At 41.2% G+C, this 23,358-nt stretch overlaps 1 long non-coding RNA gene across 1 annotated transcript; it reads right to left on the bottom strand.

The window, feature by feature from the left end:
* Positions 1 to 7,868: 7,868 nt before the first annotated feature.
* On the bottom strand, positions 7,869 to 23,118 carry LOC122456228. The gene is made up of 4 exons (XR_006274986.1): positions 22,907 to 23,118; positions 16,216 to 16,367; positions 12,145 to 12,222; positions 7,869 to 8,110 (listed from the first exon to the last, which is right to left on the bottom strand). It is a non-coding gene; the product is annotated as an uncharacterized LOC122456228 (long non-coding RNA).
* Between the last annotated feature and the right edge of the window lie 240 nt (positions 23,119 to 23,358).

Here is a 23,358-nt window from a genome sequence, read left to right as displayed (position 1 = left end):
CAATGTTTAGTATTTCCACAGGAGGTCAATGCATGTGCAGATATGAAAGGAGTCCATGCTTTCCATAAATATTCAGTAGATTCTAGAAGAATATAGAAAGCCCTGAGGAATTTACATCAAAACTGAATTCTGCAGTGAATCCAGCTTCTACACCTGCTTCACGGGAAATTTTGCACAGTGTGTTCTCTCAGTGTGTTTTGCTGTAGCTTCCAGTGCACCTTAGGGGAAAACTTCAGGGTCCTATCTTGTGCATACTACTATAATGTAACCAAGAACAGGAAGTAAAATTTTCTGAAAACAGAAATACTGTTGCAACAGGCCTCAGAGTTTTACAGGCTTAGACCTTGATTCTGCCAGGAGCTCCATGTGGGCCAACCTCTGCTCCTACACAGAACCCCATTTACTTTTATGATACCAACTGACTTCAATTGGTTCCATATTTATGGAACTCCTTTTAGGACTTGGACTCTATGTGCAACTGCTAGATCCTCTTTATGAGATTCTTTTCTGTGATACACTAAATAGAGCTTAAGTTGAACTTCAGTGGGTCATAGCTCTTGTTCTGCCCCTCCGCACAGGTGAATTTCAGCCTTTAACAGTATGTGTTTGTTGTGCCTATCTCTTGGATAGTAGGTTGTTATTGGAGAAATACCGTCATGATCACTAACCAATCTTAAAAAAGAAAAAGATTGTGGAAACTTTTATTCTGTATCTAGTATGGTGCATGAGAGTATGGATTTGGGCTTTATTTATTAGTTGTTACACTTTATAATATGTATCTTATGGTGTTGATTTTTATTTTGTTATACTTTTAAAATTTTCAAATGCTATTTTGACAGAAAGGGCCTAAAGAGGTTTTGATCCAGTAAGAGTATCTGTAAAAATATATTAGGAAAAAAGGATCCCAGCACTTTCCCCGTATCTCTAAAACTGTCAATTACGTATATATTCAAAAACATATCTAGCTATCTATCCAGATATTTAGGGCCAATTCCCACTAGGGAATTATTGCCTTTTTGAGCATGTTAAGCAATCAGAATACTAGGAGCACGGCAACCTTTTCTAATAAAATCTGTGTTTTATGCTATGAAGAAATCATCTATGTTCTGTACACACTTTGTTCTTTACCTACAATGCATATACACAAGTCATTGCAAAGGCATTGTGTGCGATAAACAAGGAGATGGCTTTACTATATTCAGTGAATTTTGGATTGTGCTTGCAATGTAAAATATAATAGCCTATACCTTACTCTTACTTTCATTGTTAAATTCAGGATATCTGAATTTTGTTCACTGCACTAGTAATTAAACATATGCACTCCACATTTTATGGTTAAGTTATGTACAGTGTGTTGAAACATACTAACAAACAGATTTTCAGAGACATCTATTTTAAATGTTCAGGTAGTTTGATGGGGCAAGGCCAGATGGCTATAGGAAAGTAACAGGAGACAAATATATTAGCCACAGGCTAAACAAATCCCTGTTACCAGAAATAAGCAAATGGCAGCTGTTCCAGGTCAAGTAAGACACCTGGGGCCAATTAAGATCTTTCCAGAAGACAGAGAGGACAGCTAGGTTGATTGAGACACCTGAAGCCAATCAGAGGCTGCCTGAAACCAGTTAAAAGCCTCCCAGTTAGGTGGGCGTGCATGTCAGGAGCTGTAGGAGGAAGTTGTGCTGTTGGAGAGACTGAGCAGTACACACCATATCAGGCACAAGGAAGAGGCCATGAGGTAAGGGTGAAGTGGATCTTGAGGAAGTGGGGGCTGCTGTGGGGAAGTAGCCCAGGGAATTGTACATGTTCTGTTTCTAAAAAGTCAGCTACCATAGCTGATACTATTAGGGTCCTTGGGGTAGAGTAGAGGATGGGCCCAGGCTCCCCCCTTTGCCCCCATGATTAATCACTGAGATTGGGAGACAACAGAGACTGTGCAAGGGAGGATAACTTCTCCTCACCTCCCTTGCTGGTTTATGATGAAAATGGCTCAGTAGGCTGTGACCCTTGCCTCTAGAGAGAGAAGGACTATGTGGAGGGTCACAGTGAGCCTCTGAGGCTAGTGAAATCTTCCAGGAAATGTGGGACCCATGGAGACAAGGGCAGAGCTTTGTCACAGTAGGCATAGGCAAATTTATTCAGATAGAGACCCAACCCAAACCCTTGCTCCAAAATCAAACCATAGTTCTTTGCATAGTCGTGCATTCTCTGCTTCTGATTAATTGTATGTCTAAATGCTAAATTACATCAGGATGGTTCTGTCCCATACAGAAAAAGAAAAAACTGAAATTTTCTAAGCAACCCAACTCTTATGAAAGTTTCAAACCAATTTTGCACATGAGGTTTGACTAGTTTAGATAAGGTTTGACTAAGTCCTCATCTGGAAATCATTATCTACAAATATGGCTCAGCATAAACAAAACATACCCAAACTGCAGGGCAGCACTCCAACTTGTGGCAGTTTACCTGTTTTTACTGATTGTCATCTCTCTGAAGTTTTATGTGGTAATCTGAGCCTTTTTGATTTATTATTGCTTTCCATAAGCTATTCCTTTGGATATTACTGAAAGGAGCCAATATTGTCTTTAAATATAGTTTTCTGTAAATATTTTCTGCAAAGTATCTTAAGATACCTGTGTGGGCACTGATAGCTCATGTAATTAATAAAATAAACCGGGCATAGTTGCTGCATATTCTGTCAATGCCACAATTCTGCTCCACATTCTCCCATGTGTTCTGGCAGCTTTGCACTGTGGTTCTGGGAGAAAGTGGCCCTGATGTTAGTCTAGCCAGTGGAAGATCCCATGAGAGCCAAGAAGTGGCTCCTACAGCATTCCAGCCAGTACCATGTCTGGATGGAGCATCATGGAACCCCAGCCATCGTTGGCTGCCATAAAAGCCCTATTTAATGGGTCTAGTTTATTGGGCTCTGGGTTCTAGGTGGTCAGGCCTGGGGGTTGAATCTGTGGTCACAAACAGGCACCAAGGGTCAAATCCATTCATAGAGTCAGGACCAGGCCGACTGCAGCACTGAAAACAAGGTCTGGGGACAGGATGTGCTTAAGAACCAAGGACAGAGTCTGTATAGAAGCCAAATCAGGATTGTAGTCGGAGTGCAGATGAAGGCCAAAGGCTGGAGTAGGTTTGAGGATCTGGGGGTCAGGAAATGGGTGCAGGGCTGGAGCTCGTCAGTAACAGGACTGGAACAAGGTTGGAGAAGGGAATGGACAGGGATGAAGTAGGCTGGAACAAGGCTGGGGCAGGAACAGGAACCAGATAAAGGGTAGGCTGGAAACCTAGAGACTCTGTAACACTGCAAATCCAGAAAAGTTCCTGAACAGCAGCAGCAGCAAAACAACTTGCCAAAAACTTGCTGTAGATCAAGCAGAGGCTTGAGCTATTTTTGGAACTATAATGTATTAAAAAAGATACTGGAACTATGGCAGTTGTCTGTACACCAGAATGTTGGGAAATACAAGATTGATAAAGCTAATTTTTGTTCATCACTTTCATCCACTAATGGCCTATTGCCAATTTGGTTGTCATCCATCATCTCTCTGACATGGTTATTCTGCAAGTCAGAACTAATAAGTTTAAATTATTTGCTGTCATGTATCTGATATCTGCATGCATGTCATGCTTGAACACATGCAAAGTTAATTTGAAACCAAAGGATATACTGATGCCAGCTGCTAACTGTGGTCTGCCAAATAAGTGAAATGTCTTCTAGCAATTAACACATGGTGTCAAACTTTGTGACTCACACCTTAATTGTAGAATTAAAATCATACATGTATCTCATGCAAGCAATGTGGCAAATCACAAACTGGATCTTTTAAAAGTGTGCTCTGGAGGCCCAGTTATAATTTCCCTCTTTCTCCTCTTTCCTACTTCCACTGGAAAATTAAGTGATAGATGTAATCACTTAAGTGACATACCTGTAAGTATCCATGAAGGTGCCCATGAAACTGCAAAAGAAACTAAGACAATTGCAGGTATTTCCGTAGCAGCACCCATAATGTCACCAGCAACAAAAAAAACATTAGAGCCAATTTCCAATTATTAATGTAGTGCAGCAAATGGAAAACCATCCTTTTGATGTTATACAAGGCTAGGTGAACACTAATGAGCCATTCTTTACACAGGCAAAATTCCTAGAAATTGACATAATCGTGAAATTTGCCCGAGTAAGAACAACCCTGTATCTTCATCTATAGGCTTTGTCCATTTAACGCTTTTGTAAAGGCATCCATCTCTGGTATGTAGATGCCACAGCAAACATTTCTTCAAAACCGAAGATCTGAGCTACCTTGAAAGAAAATTCAAGGGGAAGATAGATAAGGATAGAGTTCAAGTCACACATTTATAGATTGTATATGTAAGATTAAAAAAAATTTGTAAAAGTTCACCATGGAATTATAATGCAAACCATAGAATTTAGATACGGAAGCATAAATGCTATCATACATAAGGCACAATATGAGATTAAGACTCCATGACACTTTAAACTTCAAGTAAGACCTTTAGTAAATATAGACTGTAAAAGAAGCACTGTTTTACAAAACTAAGCAGTGTGAGTAAATGTGTAAGCTACAGATTTTCTTCTTTGCAAAACCCCCAACTCTATAGATAGAAGAATGAACATAAAAGTACGTACATTTTCCATGTAAATGATCTGATGTAACAATGTAGTGAGCAATTAGGTAGATGTAGCTGGCTATCTGACAGAGCTGTATCCAGCACTGCAAATACTGTAATATGACATGAAGAGTATTTTATTTTTATTCTTGGGTTGTAGAGGTTTCCAAATTGTCAATTGAGTATCTATATTTCATTCAAAAATGTGCAAAACACCTTTTAAATACTACTACAGTAGTTACTACATGAACAGTTTACTCTCAACAAATGAAAGATTTGAAAGCCAATGGTCTAAGAAGCTAAATGGTCAATGTATCCAGACTTAGCTCTTCATTTACTTTCTCATTGATTTCACACACAGGGAGTGACTGAAACATTTGTTCAAGAGCTAATTCTACATTCAAAAATAACATTTTTTCCTCCAGGTTTTTTTCTCTTAAAGAAAGAGGACACAAGAAATGGTACTTCACCTTAAATGACTATATATGTGCATCTGTATTCAGTATTCAACATGTCAGAATGTGTAGTTTATTTTATTTTTGATAGGATTCAATACAGCAATACAACAATTTCAAGATGGACAGGAGACATTATTCTTTGGGTAGAGGAGCAACTCTTCAGAGTTTAAAGTGGCATCCAAGAAATACTGAATCCATTACTGACTGACAATGGAATTTCAATGGTTTAGAAGAAAGTTCTAGGGGTTGGACAGTTTTAAATGTCCCCTTTCAACAGATCTACTTCTGATTCACATATCTGTTTTGTTTTGATTGGGTCTGAACAGGCCAAAGTGCAACCAGAAATATTCAACTTAACAAGGAATTTGCTTACAAAATTCAACCTATAAAATAATTTGGGGTGTGTGTGTGTGTATTTATTTCATGGTAGTACTTTGCATCTATTTATTTCTACAGGACAAGTATTTATCACAAAGAATACTTTCTAAGCAATTTTCCACATTTGATCAATTATTCAAATGACGATTTTCAAAATGACAATTTTCAGACAATTGCATAAAGGGTTCATGGTTTTGTTTGTCTTGCTTAACGTATATAATTTAGAAGCAGACCACTCTTTATTCTGTATTCCACTTTTCAGACCATGTCAAATTGCTATTCCCAAATTATTATAATCCCTTAAAAACACTGGAAATACTGCACTAATTTAGTGTTAGTTGTTAACATAATACAGAAAAGTCTTGTTAGATTTATTTTTCCTTTTCTTTCTTCTGAAAAGCTTATTACTAATAGATCCATCCTAGCAATCTCTCCCCTCTACTTTGTGGTTAGTACATGAATACTTGGTTCTCTTATATGCAAATTTTCCCTCTTTCTAGTGTAGTTTCCCTTTGTACCATTTATTGTTTCTCTAAGGGAAACTCTCTAGGATACCTAATTGATCTTTCTAAAGGAACTTCTTAAAATTAACCACTTTGTGTGAGGGGAAAAAATTAAATAAACCCCAAATTAAATCACAGGTACTCAAGAGGCTCAGCAGACATTTTATTTGTAGAACTAGTCACTTCTAAACAATGTTTTCTTCCTTTTGATATCTAACAGTATGGTTATTTTTTAAAAATATGTCCTTAGTCACATCAGATCATGCCACTTTGTAGTGAATCTGGACAACTGCCCCCCACTGCCTGGAATCCCTCTTAGTCTTGTAATATACCTTGGAGGGGCAAAATAAGACAAGTAAAAGCCATTAATGATATATTAAGCATAGCAGATGTGTTCAGTTCTAGCTAGAGATATTTGACAAAATGAAAATGGAATTTGGAAAACATATTTTTGACTAAACTTTGATTTTCTTGCACTACTTTTCCCATCTTTTAATATTCTCTGCAAAACATCCTTGAACCAATAAATAGCATGGCATAATATTTCTAAGAGAATACTTGCCAATGGAAAAGCTGGAGGGGATTCCATTGTTTAACTGCACAATTCAGAATGTTGTATGCAGGACAATAATTATAAGTTCTGGTAATATTTTGAAAGGGGAAGTTCATGGTTACAAACATTGGAAACTGTGCTTGGAGCCAGGTATCTGATTGAATGGTATACAAATTTCTAAAATATCTCATAAGAAAGTTCAGTCGAACTCTGCCAAAGGCATCTGAAAAAAAAAAGCTGGCAAATGTGCCAGAATCATCATAGTTTAGTGTTTAATTATTGACAGTATGGGCAGAAATATACAACATGCAGAAAATGATCTGATCCCTGCCCTGAAGAATTTATAGCCTTAAAATCTAAGAGTCAGATTTTCAACTTGGCCTTAACTAGACCTCTTATTCTGCACTGGTCACTTGAACATATTATAGCATGCACAAATCAGGCACTGAGCTATTCCATTGTTTCACTTTTAGTAAGCAAACAGCATTCAATGGCTAAAATGAGGAAAGTAATTGTTTTTAATCCTATCTTGAAATTGGCAAAGTTTGCCAGTTTTACATCACATGTCAGTGTTTGCTTCCATCTGGCAGCATTTCATTTTTGTTGCACTTCAGTTACAGCTTAATGTTCAGAGTTGGCATTAATAGTTCTTTAGACATGCTATACAGTGAGTAATTTGCTACCTAATAAGTATTGTGGTTTTTTTGTTTTAAATCAGCTTAAACCTGAAGAAACAGGATTCTAGAGAAATGGAAATTCAGATTACCAGCTGATGTAAATTGCCTTAGCTTCATTGACTTCAGAAATGTGATGTAATGAATTATACCAGTGAAGGATCTGGACCTGATCCTCCAAAAAACAAAATCTACTACAGAATCCTTCACCTTGCAATGTTCTCAGGGATATTGACTCATAACTATCCATCCTGAGACCAGGAATATCATCTTGATGGTCTTTGGACATGACAGCCTGTCAGTACCCAACATAAGGCACTTCAGAAAGGTGTTAAGGGCTCAATAACAAACATGTCTGCTGGTGCTGTAGGAAGTGCTGCCCACTCCTCTTGCCCCAATGTGGAGCAGCAGACAAATACGGTTCCCTTCTGCTCACCTCAGGAAGAGGTGTCAAGACTTCTTTCAATCACTGCAGTTGCAAGGACCATTTCACAGCTTCTTTCCTCTTCAGAAGAAGGTCAGTATTGGGGGGGAGGGAGGGGTGGAACACTGATTCTTTTTCTCTTTTTCACTTCTGTGTCTACAGATAGATCTAGCTGCAGGACTCCTCTTCAAATAGGGAGTAAGAAGGAGAGGGAGTAAGAAGCATTTTAGCACTGGCCTGCAGTCATGTTAGGAGACGCTGCTACTGCATAGAGTCCTCTTCACTGTAATATGGAGAGCCAGAGACTCCTTCCAGCATTAGTTAGTGACAATTTATCTTCTCTTCCTCTTCTTCATCTAATCTGTCTCCAGGGAGATGCTACTCCACTTGGAATGAAGAACTTCATATCTGCCAGGTACTGATCACTGCAGCTGCATTTCAAGACAATTATGATGGAGTTAGACTTCATTTCAAAGGTCCATCTACACTGGGAAAACATGTTAACATTTTTCACGGATGTAAACTGTAGCAGGCCTTCAGTGATATGGTGGTAAAACCACCTATGCCTAGCCTCACAAGTCTCACAATACAGGCCTTTTATTCCCCTTGCCTATCATCAGTTTCACTATTTCAATCAGTTTTGTTCTGTTATTATAAAGTTCTCCCATTTATTATTTGGGCAATTCAGAGAACTCCTTACCTACTGTTCATGGTACTTGATATCACCTGAACAATGCATGAAAGCTCTACAGAAAGGCAGGGGAGTCAGATATAGAGGAGCTAGAGATACTAATTGACAATACATATTTGATGAAGTGACAAAAGGAAAACATACTGAAACTCTATTAAAAAATCCCAACAACTGCAGCATTTTTTGAAGATACTGTATCAGAATAAATACGATTATTTAGAATCTTTTGGCAAAGTGAATACAAGTTTGTCATTGTTCTTGGCTGGTAAATTACCCTTGAAAAATGAAACGATGAGAAGGATGCTCCTAGCAAATCACTAATGCTGTTACAGTATTCTATCCCAAAGGAAAGAAACAGTGACACTGTTATGATGTCTTTAAGCATACCTTTGAAACAATTATCAGAAACATTTGATTACTAGATCCAAAAGGTGATCGGGTTACATATTACTGATGTAATATTTGATCATTTATTACTTTTGTGCGGTGTTAAAATCTAGCAAGTAGAGCCATCTTTTTGTCTGATCTTTCTGTTGTGATGGGCACTGGGTTTGCTTTCTGAATTTCTTCTGTTCAGCTCTGGAAAAAGTACACCCCAGCATTTGTGTGAATTGCACAATTGACAATACATTGTGAGACTGTAATTGATTACCCTTGGGACAGAAATAACAGGATTGCTAAGGAATGTAATTGACTTTAATCCACATTACTTTTAAAAACAGTTTACCTCTGCAGTAATCTGCTGTTTTATGGATTTATTATGCAACCTTTACTCAGCTGGTGAACAGCTACTTCTGTGAGTTGTCCCATGGACTTCAGCAGGATTACTTTTCTGAGTAACTGCTCACCAATGTAAGTAAAGAGTCAGGCCATTAATCCCTGCACCTTAAATAGTAACCTGGTGATACTTACTCAGTTGTTCACCACAAAATGATACATTTCAAAAAAGGTTTTCCAAGTGAATGTCTAATGATTTAGCATTACAGTGTAGTCTTTGAAACAAAAGTCTCACACTATTGATGGTGAGCTATATTTCTTTCCTTTGATTAACATAACAACTCCTGTCAAACACAAGGGAAGATACGCATGTATGTCTGAAGTCAGAATTCAACATTATAGTGTTGCCTAATTGATAGGTTGGTGTACTGATTATTGGTTAACTAATTAATCTCTTAGACCACAGTGGGATCAATAATGGATTCCCAAAGCAGCTCCAGTATCATGAAGATTATTGCCAGTATCATTAGAATGAGAGACCCCAGCAGCACAGAAGAAACAACTGCAATTTATCATAAGTCCTTTTATTAACAAATCTCCTAGGCAGATAAACAATCCCACAGACACAGAAATAAAGCAGCAGATATGGAGATAGGACTAAACATTTTGTGCTATGGCTGGCATCACTCACATCTCCTGCTAGGGTACCTCAGAGTGTCAGTCATTATCTTCCTCCTCATCATCACGGTTACCATAATCACCAGTAGGTGTCGTCCTGGTGTCTTCGAAGTCATACCAGCTGGGATACAGCTTTCATAATGTGTTGTGCTGATGCCCATTTCCTTATCTATACTTCCACATCCCACTAATTTGGGGTGCCCCATTTTTCATAGGCTAACTTGTTAGTTCCCCTTATATTCATTAACATGTACATCACTCAATCACCATAACCTGCAGTTATCACATTGCTGACACCCTATATCTGCAAAAATCCCCCAAATACTCTAACCAGCCTTAGAGTAACATGTCAGCAGTTAACACATCTATTAGTTTAATTGTTTCTTCTTGTGACAGAGGGTCACTCATCCCGTGGTTACTCATGTCAGCCTAGCCTTAGGCCTGAGGCTTTGTTTGGCTAAGCTAAATGTCTTACAGGCCTAAGGCCTGCAGGCCTTGCGATACAGCATTAATCAATACTTATATCAGACTTCTCTATCTTGAATATAACTTTGATTGGCTACAACAGGGGTGAATATGAAGGAAAGTGCAGTCTAATGGTAAGGGCACAGGACTAGGAGCTAGGATTCCAAATTCTATTTCTGGTTCTGCCAGTGACTTGCTCCATGGGCTGGGGCCAATAATCTAACTTCCCTGTCTCTTATTTCAGCTATCTGTGAAGAGTGTGAAGAGTGGAACTAATGCTTCTTATTAAACCCTATCTCTCCGGATGTTTTGAGGCTAAATTAATGCTTATTAATTGTTAAGATACTGTAATCTAGTCACTCAGTAGTATTTTATTAAGTATAATAATTCCTGCATTTCAAGCAGGAAATCTGTGGTTAAGCTGTACAGTAGGCCTGAGCGTAAATATTAAAATGTTACCTCATTTAAAAAAAAATTAAGTCAGATTTCCTTTTGGATAAACCATCCCTGAACACATTCCGTTTGCAATATACATATCCACAATTTAATAAAACTTTTCTAAAGATGCTGGAAAAACTTTTCTAAATTAATATTTAAATATGATTGTTTGAGACAGGTTTCTTGAAAGAAACCTGTGATCTGTTTTGAATAGCGTGAAGCTCCATGCTGACTATCAGCGCTGGCGTGTCAGTCTATTTAACTAGGCTCCCCTCCCCCACAATCTCTAGATTATAGCCCAGAGTTCTACCCAGAGGCATACAGCATTAAAAAGTATATACATGTGGCTTAGCTGACCTATACTTTAAAAAAGTGTGTGCAGATGGAAGGACAAATTCTACCTTCACACCTTTTCAACTTCATTGAAGATAATAGGATAGTACTGATGCAATGAAGAGGTCCTAAGTGTGGGGAGTTGTAATTTTCACTTTTCCATCCTTTAATTTAAATATTGTCATCATCCTCATGATCATCAAAAGCAACTATCTTTATATCAGCCTCTGATATAACTAATAAGCTCTCAAAATCCAATGGTAAAATCCTGACCCTACTGAAGTCAATGAAGGTTATGCTATTGACTTCAATGCAACCAGAATTTTCACCCTCCGATTCTGTATCTGCTTATGAATGTTAAAGTTCCCATGGCACATTTCTGAAGATTATGGCTACCCCAAAACTTGTCTGCTTAATTGTGGCAGGGATCTTATCTGCTTAATTATGCTATGTAGATGCTTTACAGACACCTTAAATCCTCCATAAATAAATATAATTTATTTCAAGTACTCCACGCTCTTTATGGCCACCATAGGAGCCTAACTCAACCCAGAAAACTTAAAAAGTGGCTTAGGAGCTCTAAGGTACAGCAGTATCCTCTTCTCCAATAGGATCTCAAATGTAGCCTTATCATAAATTTCTATCACAGGGTGAAAACAGTAAGGAAATATAGTGTGGGATCTATCCCGTCCTACAGTCCAATTCATAGCTACATCACCTTTCTCAGTTCATGATTGGTAAACTAAATATCTGACTGGAAAGAGTTGAACTAACAAAAGTCCAAACATCATCCCGTCCAGCCTCAGCTACACAAATGAAGTTGAGCTGTGGTGCCTTAATTAAACATGAAGAAGAGGAGTACTTGTGGCACCTTAGAGACTAACAAATTTATTTGAGTATAAGCTTTTGTGAGCTACAGCTCACTTCATCGGATGCATGAAGTGAGCTGTAGCTCACGAAAGCTTATGCTCTAATAAATTTGTTAGTCTCTAAGGTGCCACAAGTACTCATTTTCTTTTTGCGAATACAGACTAACACAGCTGCTATTCTGAAACCTGTCATAATTAAACATGGTTTGTGAACCTAGCTATAATAACCATCTCCAATACATCACAACCTATTAAACAAGGACAGTCTATAACTACAAAATAAAACTATGCGTCCTTTTTCTAGAACATGCAACAATGTTAACACTTGTGGAGGGCATCTGTGAGTAAACACATGACCGCAAATATCCACAGGTTTCAGAGTGGTAGCCGTGTTAGTCTGTATCTGCAAAAAGAAAAGGAGTACTTGTGGCACCTTAGAGACTAACAAATTTATTTGGGCATAAGCTTTCGTAAGGATTCTTAGCACGTCTGATATTTTTTTTTTTACTGAAAGGCTGAATTTGGACCAGTTGTATACCTACCCAGATCCCATTGTGCTGTGTGCATTTAAGATAAGAGTTTGGCCTCCATAATACAAAATATTTGAAACACAAAAATACTGATAACTTTGAGAGCCATTTCTCGAGGTATCATATTTGTTTTCTGAAACAAATGGTAATGGTAAATATGGGAATGATGGTAATGGTAAAAAAACAGTCTACAGTTTAGACTATAGAACTAATAGTAAATTAATAAAAGAAAAGGAGTACTTGTGGCACCTTAGAGACTAACAAATTTATTAGAGCATAAGCTTTCGTGAGCTACAGCTCACTTCATCGGATGCATTTGGTGGAAAAAACAGAGGAGAGATTTATATACACACACACAGAGAACATGAAACAATGGGTTTATCATACACACTGTAAGGAGAGTGATCACTTAAGATAAGCCATCACCAACAGCAGGGGGGGGAAAGGAGGAAAACCTTTCATGGTGACAAGCAGGTAGGCTAATTCCAGCAGTTAACAAGAATATCAGAGGAACAGTGGGGGGTGGGGTGGGAGGGAGAAATACCATGGGGAAATAGTTTTACTTTGTGTAATGACTCATCCATTCCCAGTCTCTATTCAAGCCTAAGTTAATTGTATCCAGTTTGCAAATTAATTCCAATTCAGCAGTCTCTCGTTGGAGTCTGTTTGTGAAGCTTTTTTGTTGAAGTATAGCCACTCTTAGGTCTGTGATCGAGTGACCAGAGAGATTGAAGTGTTCTCCAACTGGTTTTTGAATGTTATAATTCTTGACGTCTGATTTGTGTCCATTCATTCTTTTACGTAGAGACTGTCCAGTTTGGCCAATGTACATGGCAGAGGGGCATTGCTGGCACATGATGGCATATATCACATTGGTAGATGCGCAGGTGAACGAGCCTCTGATAGTGTGGCTGATGTGATTAGGCCCTATGATGGTATCCCCTGAATAGATATGTGGACAGAGTTGGCAACGGGCTTTGTTGCAAGGATAGGTTCCTGGGTTAGTGGTTCTGTTGTGTGGTGTGTGGTTGCTGGTGAGTATTAGCTTCAGATTGGGGGGCTGTCTGTAAGCAAGGACTGGTCTGTCTCCCAAGATCTGAGAGAGCGATGGCTCGTCCTTCAGGATAGGTTGTAGATCCTTGATGATGCGTTGGAGAGGTTTTAGTTGGGGGCTGAAGGTGATGGCTAGTGGCGTTCTGTTGTTTTCTTTGTTGGGCCTGTCCTGTAGTAGGTGACTTCTGGATACTCTTCTGGCTCTGTCAATCTGTTTCTTCACTTCAGCAGGTGGGTATTGTAGTTGTAGGAATGCATGATAGAGATCCTGTAGGTGTTTGTCTCTGTCTGAGGGGTTGGAGCAAATGCGGTTATATCGTAGCGCTTGGCTGTAGACAATGGATCGAGTGGTATGATCTGGATGAAAGCTAGAGGCATGTAGGTAGGAATAGCGGTCGGTAGGTTTCCGATATAGGGTGGTGTTTATGTGACCATCGCTTATTAGCACCGTTGTGTCCAGGAAGTGGATCTCTTGTGTGGACTGGTCCAGGCTGAGGTTGATGGTGGGATGGAAATTGTTGAAATCATGGTGGAATTCCTCAAGAGCTTCTTTTCCATGGGTCCAGATTATGAAGATGTCATCAATGTAGCGCAAGTAGAGTAGGGGCATTAGGGGACGAGAGCTGAGGAAGCGTTGTTCTAAGTCAACCATAAAAATGTTGGCATACTGTGGGGCCATGCGGGTACCCATCGCGGTGCCGCTGATTTGAAGGTATACATTGTCACCAAATGTGAAATAGTTATGGGTCAGGACAAAGTCACAAAGTTCTGCCACCAGGTTAGCCGTGACAGTATCGGGGATACTGTTCCTGACGGCTTGTAGTCCATCTTTGTGTGGAATGTTGGTGTAGAGGGCTTCTACATCCATAGTGGCTAGGATGGTGTTTTTAGGAAGATCACCAATGGACTATAGTTTCCTCAGGAAATCGGTGGTGTCTCGAAGATAGCTGGGAGTGCTGGTAACGAAGGGCCTGAGGAGGGAGTCTACATAGCCAGACAATCCTGCTGTCAGGGTGCCAATGCCTGAGATGATGGGGCGTCCAGGATTTCCAGGTTTATGGATCTTGGGTAGCAGATAGAAGACCCCAGGTCGGGGCTCCAGGGGTGTGTCTGTGCGGATTTGTTCTTGTGCTTTTTCAGGGAGTTTCTTGAGCAAATGCTGTAGTTTCTTTTGGTAACTCTCAGTGGGATCAGAGGGTAATGGCTTGTAGAAAGTGGTGTTGGAGAGCTGCCTAGTAGCCTCTTGTTCATACTCCGACCTATTCATGATGACGACAGCACCTCCTTTGTCAGCCTTTTTGATTATGATGTCAGAGTTGTTTCTGAGGCTGTGGATGGCACTGTGTTCTGCATGGCTGAGGTTATGGGGTAAGCGATGCTGCTTTTCCACAATTTCAGCTCGTGCACGTCGGCGGAAGCAGTCTATGTAGAAATCCAGGCTGCTGTTTCGACCTTCAGGAGGAGTCCACCCAGAATCCTTCTCCACACTATCAGAGGCTCGTTCACCTGCGCATCTACCAATGTGATATATGCCATCATGTGCCAGCAATGCCCCTCTGCCATGTACATTGGCCAAACTGGACAGTCTCTACGTAAAAGAATGAATGGACACAAATCAGACGTCAAGAATTATAACATTCAAAAACCAGTTGGAGAACACTTCAATCTCTCTGGTCACTCGATCACAGACCTAAGAGTGGCTATACTTCAACAAAAAAGCTTCACAAACAGACTCCAACGAGAGACTGCTGAATTGGAATTAATTTGCAAACTGGATACAATTAACTTAGACTTGAATAGAGACTGGGAATGGATGAGTCATTACACAAAGTAAAACTATTTCCCCATGGTATTTCTCCCTCCCACCCCATCCCCCACTGTTCCTCTGATATTCTTGTTAACTGCTGGAATTAGCCTACCTGCTTGTCACCATGAAAGGTTTTCCTCCTTTCCCCCCCCCCTGCTGTTGGTGATGGCTTATCTTAAGTGATCACTCTCCTTACAGTGTGTATGATAAACCCATTGTTTCATGTTCTCTGTTTGTGTGTATATAAATCTCTCCTCTGTTTTTTCCACCAAATGCATCCGATGAAGTGAGCTGTAGCTCACAAAAGCTTATGCTCTAATAAATTTGTTAGTCTCTAAGGTGCCACAAGTACTCCTTTTCTTTTTGCGAATACAGACTAACACGGCTGCTACTCTGAAACCAGTAAATTAATGTAACACCCTTTTAATTATTACTAATGCTAATCTGAAAATGCTGGAAAGGCCCATTTTAAATATGTACCTGTTTCAAATGTGTCTGGATAAGATTACATTTGCCAGAGCCAGAAGTCTCCGTAGACTGAAACATTTTCAATAGAGGAAGCTCCTGCCACATGTATATGAAAGGGTGGTTTTTTACCCTAAGTGGACAGGCCACATTGCATTTGTAATGACAAAGCAGTACTTGTGATGTGCTCTGTAACTGCTAAGCAGCGTTGAAGCAAACTACTAAATACCAATAAACAAATGTGTTAATACCCATCTTTCTTGTAGCCTATTTGTACGTGATGAATGCATTGCCAATTAGAGACTGTCCAATGTTACCTACCTACCTTTTCCTCATTTGACCCTCATACTGAATCTTTTCAGTCACCTCAACTGTCAAGCAAAGATTAAAAAAAAACAATACTTAAAATATTTGGTGTGACATTGTAAAACTTAATTTGTCCAGATGATGGGAAGGGAGAACAAAATAACCTTCTTTCAAGATCTCCTGTCCTCCTGATCAATACTGTATTTGATTTCCTGGTCTGAAAGCCTAATAATACCTAGTTTCCAGTGTTCCTAAAAATCTTGAGGGTGTCATTTACTCATCTTCCCCTGGCTTTTCCAATAACGAAGAAAGCAGCTTGATGAGATCAAGAGCCAGTGACTTTCTCTGTAGGAGTCCCTCTGAAACATCTCTCATGTGGGCTGATTACTATGACAGAAAGAAATTCATGGTCACTGTTAATAATGACAACTAGCAATAGCATATGAAAAAGTCTCTGGCATTGCTGACAAAGGTCAGATAGCACATGCTGCATTACTGCAGCAATCTTTATAGCCATTTTCTATTACTTTTGTCTTGCATGTCTGAGAAAGATATGAGTGAACACTGCAAACTATTACTATAACATTGTGGCAGTGGCTCTATAGTTACAAATGAGGTGGCACATTCAGTGCAGGCCTTAATTTTTCAAGCCCATATCTTCCCAACAAAATCACGCTTGGCCTACAATTTCATCATGTTCATTTCTCTGCCCAAAGATGAATACTCTGAAATAGTTTTCTGAGTATCCATTTTGATAGTTTTGGGGCCAACGTTTAAAAATGCAGTGGTTTGGAGTTTTAAAAGCGGCTTAAAAGAATTCTCATGAAAGCTTATGCTCAAATAAATTTGTTAGTCTCTAAAGTGCCTTTTCTTTTTTTTTTTAAAGAATTTACAGCATTTAAAGTAATGGAATCTTAGATTTTTATTTTTATGCTAATGTAATTGGAAAAAGTGAATTACTTAGACATCAGACTTGTCATGGGCACAGGCCCAGGTATGTAAAGGTATTTAGATGTTGTTCATTGAGAGTTGCAGGGCCCCAAACTTTTAATTGGGAGTTAGGCACATAAGTGCTTTTGAAAACCTAAGCGATTTAGATGGCTACATCCCATTTTTAGAAGTGACTTAGGCTCTGATTTTTAAAGGTATTTAGATGTTGCTGCCTTCAGCCTTGCCACACCTAACTGATTTTAGGAGCCTCAGTTTCATTTTCAAAGGTGATTAAGGTACTTAGCAGTCTAAATCCCATTGACTGTTAATGGGATTTAAGTGCCTAAATCACCTTTGAAAATGAAATTGAGGCTCCTACATCAGTTAGGAGTTGTAAGACTGAGGGCAGCAACACCTAAATAGCTTAAAAAATCTGGGCTGTAGGCACTTAGGAACCTAATTGTCAGTAAGTGGGACTTACACATCTAAGCTATTTAGGCTCAAAATTTCAATCTGCCCCTCAGTGAAGCACACAATTAAAAAGCTTTTGACTGACCATTCAAAGTCCTCGAAGTGAACTTTTGCCACTGTCACAGCCACCAACACAGCATAAAAGAAAGCAACAGAGAGCTGAAATGATATCAGAGCCTCCCCATCTCTGAACTAGAAGCATTAGAATGCAGTAAATAGATGCATTAGAGCAGTGGTTCTCAAACTTTTGTACTGGTGACCCCTTTCACATAGCAAGACTCTCAGCGCGATGCCCTCCCCTTATAAATTAAACACTTTTTAATATATTTAACACCATTATAAATGCTGGAGGCAAAGCGGGGTTTGGGGTGGAGGCTGACAGCTCGCAAACCCATGTAATAAACTCGCAACCTCCTGAGGGGATCAAATCCCGAGTTTGAGAACCCCTGAATTAGAATGCAGTAAATAGAGCTGGGCAAACTTTTTCAGATGCATAGTGTATTCACAAAACCCCTTCCATTTTGGTTGACTTGAAAATATTTGTCAATATTTCACAATTTTGCCAAATAATTTTGGCTACAAATAATTTTTCAGGACATGGGCAGCATTTGTAAACCGAGGAAAGGAGGAGCCGGTGATGCCTTCCTTAACCATTAGCCCAGTGACTAGGGCACTCCCTGTGGATTTGGGAGACACAAACTTCAGATCAAGCCCTAAGATAACTTCTTTATATTATACAGAAAACAAAGCCTCCGAATAAAGCACAACACAATCTCTCAGAACTCTGCAATGCAAACCGAAGATCTGTGTCCTTGTAAAATTTGAAGGTGAAGATAATTGATTAATCATAGAATCTGAAAATATTCAATGATTATCATGCAACATTCCAAACAAATGGAACTTTAACAATAAATTATAACAATTGTTTATGGCTTGTCACATGATGCCTACAAAGTTGATAGTTTGAGGTGTTAAACTACCAACTAATCCACAGCAGTAAACATAGTAAACATAGAGCCTGAGTGAGTGTCCGATTGGCTGCTAGCCTGCAGGGGGCGGGCATTAGGGTGTCTGTGTGTTTGCGTCAGGGAAGCCTGGCTGTTTGAAAATAGCCAGAGCCTCGCGAACCCGCTGAGCGGCAGCGAACCAGCTGAGCAGCTCACAGCAGGAGTTTGCCTGGGAGTTCGCCTGGAGTGAGCCCAGTGAGGCTTACATCTTGCCAACGTCTCTGAGGAAGCTCATAGTAGGTAGGTGATATGGAAGGGGGGGGTTCATCTGTTGTGACCTGCACTGGATGTGCCATGTTTGTCTTTCTTCCACAGGACAGAAGCGACTTTGTCTGTACAAAGTGCAAGCTGGTCTCCATATTGGAAGAGAAGATTGAAGGTCTGGAGCAACAGGTAACGACCCTGCGTTGTATACGAGAGACTGAGGATTTTCTGGACCAAACTCAGGATAGGCTTCTAGGGGCACAAAGCTCTAAAGATATAGAGCAGGTTGCACAGAGGAGCCAAGAGGCCAGTGAAGAAGCTTGGCAACATGTGACCTCCAGAAGAGGTAAGCGGAATGTCCGGGTTCCAGTAACACAGACACAGGTAACTAACCACTTTCATGTTCTCTCCACAGGTACCATTGCGGAGAGTGGACCAGATGATATGTCTGGGGGGAGAAAGCAGAAGGAGACTCCGCTGGTTGGGAGGCATGAGATGCGATGTCCTGAGGTTGGGGGTTCCACGACCACCACTCCCAAGAGGAGAAGGCGGGTGGTGGTGGTCGGGGACTCTCTCCTCCGGGGGACTGAGTCATCTATCTGCCGCCCTGACCGGGAAAACCGAGAAGTCTGCTGCTTGCCAGGGGCTAAGATTCGTGATGTGACGGAGAAACTGCCGAGACTCATCAAGCCCTCGGATCGCTACCCCTTCCTGCTTCTCCACGTGGGCACCAATGATACTGCCAAGAATGACCTTGAGCGGATCACTGCGGACTACGTGGCTCTGGGAAGAAGGATAAAGGAGTTGGAGGCGCAAGTGGTGTTCTCGTCCATCCTCCCCGTGGAAGGAAAAGGCCTGGGTAGGGACCGTCGAATCGTGGAGGTCAACGAATGGCTACGCAGGTGGTGTCGGAGAGAAGGCTTTGGATTCTTTGACCATGGGATGGTGTTCCATGAAGGAGGAGTGCTGGGCAGAGACGGGCTCCATCTTACGAAGAGAGGGAAGAACATCTTTGCCAGCAGGCTGGCTAACCTAGTGAGGAGGGCTTTAAACTAGGTTCACCGGGGGAAGGAGACCAAAGCCCTGAGGTAAGTGGGAAAGCGAGATACCGGGAGGAAGCACAGGCAGGAATGTCTGTGAGGGGAGGGCTCCTGCCTCATACTGGGAATGAGGGGCGATCAACAGGTTATCTCAAGTGCTTATATACAAATGCACAAAGCCTTGGAAACAAGCAGGGAGAACTGGAGGTCCTGGTGATGTCAAGGAATTATGACGTGATTGGAATAACAGAGACTTGGTGGGATAACTCACATGACTGGAGTACAGTCATGGATGGTTATAAACTGTTCAGGAAGGACAGGCAGGGCAGAAAAGGTGGGGGAGTAGCACTGTATGTAAGGGAGCAGTATGACTGCTCAGAGCTCCGGTACGAAACTGTGGAAAAACCTGAGTGTCTCTGGATTAAGTTTAGAAGTGTGTGCAACAAGAGTGATGTCATGGTGGGAGTCTGCTATAGACCACCGGACCAGGGGGATGAGGTGGATGAGGCTTTCTTCCGGCAACTCACGGAAGCTACTAGATCGCATGCCCTGATTCTCATGGGTGACTTTAATTTTCCTGATATCTGCTGGGAGAGCAATACAGCGGTGCATAGACAATCCAGGAAGTTTTTGGAAAGCGTAGGGGACAATTTCCTGGTGCAAGTGCTAGGGGAGCCAACTAGGGGGAGCGCTTTTCTTGACCTGCTGCTCACAAACCGGGTAGAATTAGTGGGGGAAGCAAAAGTGGATGGGAATCTGGGAGGCAGTGACCATGAGTTGGTTGAGTTCAGGATCCTGACGCAGGGAAGAAAGGTAAGCAGCAGGATACGGACCCTGGACTTCAGAAAAGCAGACTTTGACTCCCTCAGGGAACAGATGGCCAGGATCCCCTGCGGGACTAACATGAAAGGGAAGGGAGTCCAGGAGAGCTGGCTGTATTTCAAGGAATCCCTGTTGAGGTTACAGGGACAAACCATCCCGATGAGTCGAAAGAATAGTAAATATGGCAGGCGACCAGCTTGGCTTAATGGTGAAATCCTAGCGGATCTTAAACATAAAAAAGAAGCTTACAAGAAGTGGAAGGTTGGACATATGACCAGGGAAGAGTATAAAAATATTGCTCGGGCATGTAGGAAAGATATCAGGAGGGCCAAATCGCACCTGGAGCTGCAGCTAGCAAGAGATGTCAAGAGTAACAAGAAGGGTTTCTTCAGGTATGTTGGCAACAAGAAGAAAGCCAAGGAAAGTGTGGGCCCCTTACTGAATGAGGGAGGCAAGCTAGTGACAGAGGATGTGGAAAAAGCTAATGTACTCAATGCTTTTTTTGCCTCTGTTTTCACTAACAAGGTCAGCTCCCAGACTGCTGTGCTGGGCATCACAAAATGGGGAAGAGATGGCCAGCCCTCTGTAGAGATAGAGGTGGTTAGGGACTATTTAGAAAAGCTGGACGTGCACAAGTCCATGCGGCCGGACGAATTGCATCCGAGAGTGCTGAGGGAATTGGCGGCTGTGATTGCAGAGCCCTTGGCCATTATCTTTGAAAACTCATGGCGAACGGGGGAAGTCCCGGATGACTGGAAAAAGGCTAATGTAGTGCCCATCTTTAAAAAAGGGAAGAAGGAGGATCCTGGGAACTACAGGCCGGTCAGCCTCACCTCAGTCCCTGGAAAAATCATGGAGCAGGTCCTCAAAGAATCAATCCTGAAGCACTTAGAGGAGAGGAAAGTGATCAGGAACAGTCAGCATGGATTCACCAAGGGAAGGTCATGCCTGACTAATCTAATCGCCTTTTATGATGAGATTACTGGTTCTGTGGATGAAGGGAAAGCAGTGGATGTATTGTTTCTTGACTTTAGCAAAGCTTTTGACACGGTCTCCCACAGCATTCTTGTCAGCAAGTTAAGGAAGTATGGGCTGGATGAATGCACTATAAGGTGGGTAGAAAGCTGGCTAGATTGTCGGGCTCAACGGGTAGTGATCAATGGCTCCATGTCTAGTTGGCAGCCGGTGTCAAGTGGAGTGCCCCAGGGGTCGGTCCTGGGGCCCGTTTTGTTCAATATCTTCATAAATGATCTGGAGGATGGTGTGGATTGCACTCTCAGCAAATTTGCGGATGATACTAAACTGGGAGGAGTGGTAGATACGCTGGAGGGGAGGGATAGGATACAGAAGGACCTAGACAAATTGGAGGATTGGGCCAAAAGAAATCTAATGAGGTTCAATAAGGATAAGTGCAGGGTCCTGCACTTAGGATGGAAGAATCCAATGCACCGCTACAGACTAGGGACCGAATGGCTCGGCAGCAGTTCTGCGGAAAAGGACCTAGGGGTGACAGTGGACGAGAAGCTGGATATGAGTCAGCAGTGTGCCCTTGTTGCCAAGAAGGCCAATGGCATTTTGGGATGTATAAGTAGGGGCATAGCGAGCAGATCGAGGGACGTGATCGTTCCCCTCTATTCGACACTGGTGAGGCCTCATCTGGAGTACTGTGTCCAGTTTTGGGCCCCACACTACAAGAAGGATGTGGATAAATTGGAAAGAGTACAGCGAAGGGCAACAAAAATGATTAGGGGTCTAGAGCACATGACTTATGAGGAGAGGCTGAGGGAGCTGGGATTGTTTAGTCTGCAGAAGAGAAGAATGAGGGGGGATTTGATAGCTGCTTTCAACTACCTGAAAGGGGGTTTCAAAGAGGATGGCTCTAGACTGTTCTCAATGGTAGCAGATGACAGAACGAGGAGTAATGGTCTCAAGTTGCAATGGGGGAGGTTTAGATTGGATATTAGGAAAAACTTTTTCACTAAGAGGGTGGTAAAACACTGGAATGCGTTACCTAGGGAGGTGGTAGAATCTCCTTCCTTAGAGGTTTTTAAGGTCAGGCTTGACAAAGCCCTGGCTAGGATGATTTAACTGGGACTTGGTCCTGCTTTGAGCAGGGGGTTGGACTAGATGACCTTCTGGGGTCCCTTCCAACCCTGATATTCTATGATTCTATGATAGTGTACTCGCTGGTAGTACAGGTGATCCGCTACCCACATCTTTAAAAAGCCTAAGAAGTATGATTGTTTTTAGGTGGCTCTATGTAATGCATACAACACATTACATAGGACCCACATTACATTACAGATTGACCCAGCTCAATACAGAGTAAAAAAAAAAATGCATACATTTGGACATGATATTTTATTTTTAAAAAGAAAAGAAAATGGATAATTATTGTTAAATAATGGGTATCATGCTGCTTTCTGCAGATATATGATGGTAATTTGCTAACCTGAGACATTTTATTCCATTATTGAGAAGTCTTTCATATTTTATCAAGGCTTTTCCAAAGACCAGCCTTAAACACTATCAAGGAAAATGACTGCTTGAGGTTCTGATTTAGCCTTCGCAACTAACTACCCAATTTCCTTCATCTCCCTGCCCATGATGCTGGTAATGGAGTGGGAGGCCCCATATGTCTGGAATCCCGAAGAGCTTCCCTGTGTAACCCTTCTACCAGTGGAGACGGCAGCAACAGTGGCTGGGTTCCTTTTAACAATACAAAGCAGAACCAGCTGGAACTCTCACCTAGTAATCTGGGAAAATTAGCCACCACCCCACAGCTCCTCTAAGAAGCAATATTTCCCCACTCCCAAGTACTGAGTCTGTGTATAACAAAAGAAAACTTTTATTACAAGGCAGAGGCAACTAGGCATTAGTTTGGGAAAACAATTTATTTGAGAA

The sequence above is a fragment of the Dermochelys coriacea genome, chromosome 12 (genome assembly GCF_009764565.3).
Source record: "Dermochelys coriacea isolate rDerCor1 chromosome 12, rDerCor1.pri.v4, whole genome shotgun sequence".
In the NCBI taxonomy this organism is placed as follows: domain Eukaryota; kingdom Metazoa; phylum Chordata; order Testudines; family Dermochelyidae; genus Dermochelys; species Dermochelys coriacea.
Note: the sequence above shows the minus strand (reverse complement) of the source record. Positions and strands in the feature narration are given on the sequence as shown.